Source organism: Eufriesea mexicana, unplaced genomic scaffold (assembly GCF_001483705.2).
Source record: "Eufriesea mexicana isolate 0111107269 unplaced genomic scaffold, ASM148370v2 scaffold657, whole genome shotgun sequence".
NCBI lineage: Eukaryota > Metazoa > Arthropoda > Insecta > Hymenoptera > Apidae > Eufriesea > Eufriesea mexicana.
In genome coordinates this window covers 82,539-86,598 of record NW_016908821.1, presented here as the reverse complement: position 1 = coordinate 86,598, position 4,060 = coordinate 82,539, and positions in this window count along the sequence as shown.

The following is a 4,060-nucleotide window of genomic DNA, read 5'->3' as shown; positions in this document are numbered from 1 at the left end:
CTCTCGACCAGCAACAAAGCGTCAGACTGCAGAGTCACAAGAAGAGGCTGGGCGAAGATGGGGGTTGAAAGGCGTTGGAGCGGCAAGGAAGCCATCCGTATTGTATCTGGCGTGTTCACAGGCGAATTCCGCGAGAATCACGGATATTCCGTGAAACGATGCACGTCGTAAAGGCCATAGAAAAATCCGTGTCGCTTTGGAGGGCACCGGTCGTTCCGGGGGTGAAAACGATCCTCAAACGCGTCGTTCCGCCATCGGTTACGCGCGATTCCACGCCCGGTGTACTTTATTGGGCAGAAAATTCTACAATAAAGGACGGCTGGTCTGGTCCCTTTGTGCTCCTTGCCAGGAACACCGTTCGAGGATTACGAGGGAACTTTATTAAATTCGAGTTTCTGCGCGGTCGTGCGGCTGATTTATGGGGTTGCACGAGCTCTGGGGATCGCTCAGTTCGATCTCGAGGTGGAACTGGCTGGGAGAAGAAACGAGGATTGTTAACGTTTTTCTCTCGAAATGCATTTTTTTTCTCTACTTTTGTCACTTTTGTTATTTAGGTTATTCTTTTGTAGGTTAGGTTATGTTATTTTATATCGATTGAGGTATAGCAGGGTACCTGAGAGCTAATGATGTCAGATAATTGGGTTAGATAATTAGATTCGAATATTTCTGTTTTAAATTTATTTTAAAATCGTCGTTGATCCTGGTTTGTCCTATCTGAGAATGATTTTTGTCATTGGTGCCTATTTTTCGCGGATCTTTTTCTATGAAGAAGATTCTCCTTATAGTGATTAATGCAAATCGTGGATCATTAAAAATCATAATCTTCGAAAAGATCATTGTCATGAAAAATCAGCATCTTCGAAAATATATCCAGGAGCTATTAATTAATCACTGGAAATTGCACACGTGTTGGTAAATTATTTGATTAAGTATAGACAGTGGACACTGTCAATATCCTCAGACACATCTAATCTTTCGCCTAATCTTCAGCACCTGGAGAATGAGCAACTAACTGCGTCTAACTAATGTCATAAGCAATGATCCTCGTCCCTGCATAACTTGATTATGCCAATTACCAGTTGCCTAAATAGACAAACGTTGACAGAAATCGTGGATCCTCCTCAAAAATCAGCATCTTTGAAAATATACCCAAGACCTATTAACGAATCAATAGAAATTGCACAAGTGTTGGTGAATTATTCCATTAACTATAGACAGTGGGCAATACACTGTCAATATTCTCAGATACATCTAATGTTTCGCCTAATCTTCAACACCTGCAGGATGACTAACTAACTCCTTTTAACTAATGCCATAAGCAGTGATACTTGTCCTTGCACAATTTAATTATCCTAATTACCAGTTGCCTAAATGGACAACGACGTTGACAGAAATCGTGGATCCTCATCAAAAATCAGCATCTTTGAAGATATATCTAGGACTTATTAATTAATCAATAGACATTGCACACGTGTTGGTAAATTATTTGATTAACTATAGACAATGGGCAATACACTGTCAATATCCTCTGACACACCTAATCTTTCGAACGCCTGTAGAATGACTAATTAACACCTAAATAATGCCATAAGCAATGATTTTCGTCCCTTTTCTAATTATATTTCTAATTATCCTAATTCCCAGTCGCCTAAATAGACAATGACATTGACAGAAATCATAGAAATTACACATGTGTTGATAAATTATTTGATTAACTATAGACAGTGGGCAATACACTGTCAATATCCTCTGACACACCTAATCTTTCGAACGCCTGTAGAATGACTAATTAACACCTAAATAATGCCATAAGCAATGATTCTCGTCCCTTTTCTAATTATATTTCTAATTATCCTAATTCCCAGTCGCCTAAATAGAAAATGACATTGACAGAAATCATAGAAATTACACACTTGTTGGTAAGTTATTTGATTAACTATAGACAGTGGGCAATACACTGTCAATATCCTCTGACACACCTAATCTTTCGAACGCCTGTAGAATGACTAATTAACACCTAAATAATGCCATAAGCAATGATCATCGTCCCTTTTCTAATTATATTTCTAATTATCCTAATTCCCAGTCGCCTAAATAGAAAATGACATTGACAGAAATCATAGAAATTACACATGTGTTGATAAATTATTTGATTAACTATAGACAATGGGCAATACACTGTCAATATCCTCTGACACACCTAATCTTTCGAACGCCTGCAGAATGACTAATTAACACCTAAATAATGCCATAAGCAATGATCATCGTCCCTTTTCTAATTATATTTCTAATTATCCTAATTCCCAGTCGCCTAAATAGAAAATGACATTGACAGAAATCGTAGAAATTACACATGTGTTGATAAATTATTTGATTAACTATAGACAATGGGCAATACACTGTCAATATCCTCAGTCACACCTAATTTTTCGCCTAATCTTCAACGGCTGCAGTATGACTAACTTACTCTCTCTAACTGATGTCATAAGCAATAATCCTCGTCCATTTTCTAATTATATTTCTAATTACCCTAATTCCCAGTCGCCTAAATAGCTTCCGACATTCCCACAAATGGCGAATTCTCTTCAGAATCCCCCCACTAAGCTTTGCAAGCTCCTGCCCCCCGTCACCCCTCAAGTATCTGCCAAAAAATCGAGTGTTCCCGGAAAGATGGCATCTCCGTTATCCCCTTGACTCTGTCAAAGCCCACGATAGACCGTGTACGCATTTTCCAAATGAATTGCTCTCTCGTGACGTCTAAATCTGCGAACAGAATCGTGCTGTGTGCGACCGGAGGAAGATATTAGACTCTCTATGAAGGTAGCACCGGCGCAGAGGGGAGAGGAAGGGGCCATAGAAAATTTGCCTGGCATTCAACATCCGCAGGTGGCGTCTGGTTTCACGTTTCCACGCTGCGAAAGGTCAACCTGCGAATTTCCACGTCCCGTTTCATTGTCCAGGCGGTTCCAGAGGGAATAAGGGAGAAGGGGAGAGCCAGGAGAGCTGGTCCCGACTTCTCCAACGAGGCAGTGTGGATTTCAGCCCGGCCATTGTCGGCCCTTTAAGCAGCTCTTTTACGAGCTTCCAAAGGAGAGAAGGACTCGTGCTGCCGGAGACCATTGTCCCGGTCAATCTTTGCCTCGTTAGGCGCTTATTTTCGCACTTATTTACACGCCCTCGACAAAAGGGCGACCCGCTCCCTTGCATTCCCGCGCGTGCACCCTCTTCTTCCCTTTCTCCCTCTCCTCCTGTCCTCTTCGCTCATTTCACTATTTTTCTTCCTTTTTCTTTACGGACACAGGCAAGTCTACGAAATTCTGGAGTGGTTCGAGGAATCGGGTTTTCTTCCATTTTTTCCCGCCCTGTGGGACCATCTCGCTCAGTGATCCCGGTGTCAACGACAAATTCGGTGAAGGAACTGGATAGAGTGCTGATATGTTGGTTTTTGAAGAGATTTGGAGTGGCATTGATGGCAGATGGAAGCGAAGTTAGAGAGAAATAGAGATTCTTTTTGGGGGGTGGTTTTAATACTGGATTTGTCAAAATTGTTACAGAATTTTTGTTTTTTAAGGCAGTGCGAATATTCTGAGCCTTTTGGATCAATTTAGAGTGATCCTTGTTAGATAACGTTTTGTTAAATATGTATGGAGTTTATTCAGGTTTGCATTGAATTTCTCTCTCGTTACAGAATTTTTGGGTTTACAGGAAGATTAAATTTTTATTTTTTCCAGGTGGTACTTTCGAATGTTATGGAAAATATTTTTCTTTTTAAAATTTATATTGATCTTCGTTAAATAGGAACTTAATTATGTGCTTATTATTTATTTACATTTTATCTAATGAATATGGAGTTCATTTAGGTATGCAGTAAATTACCCTCTGTTTACAGAATTTTTGAGTTTACAGGAAGATTAAATTTTTATTTTTTCCAGGAGGTACTTTCGAATGTTATGGAAAATATTTTTCTTTTTAAAATTTATATTGGTCTTCGTTAAATAGGAACTTAATTATGTGCTTATTATTTATTTACATTTTATCTAATGAATATGGAGTTCATTTA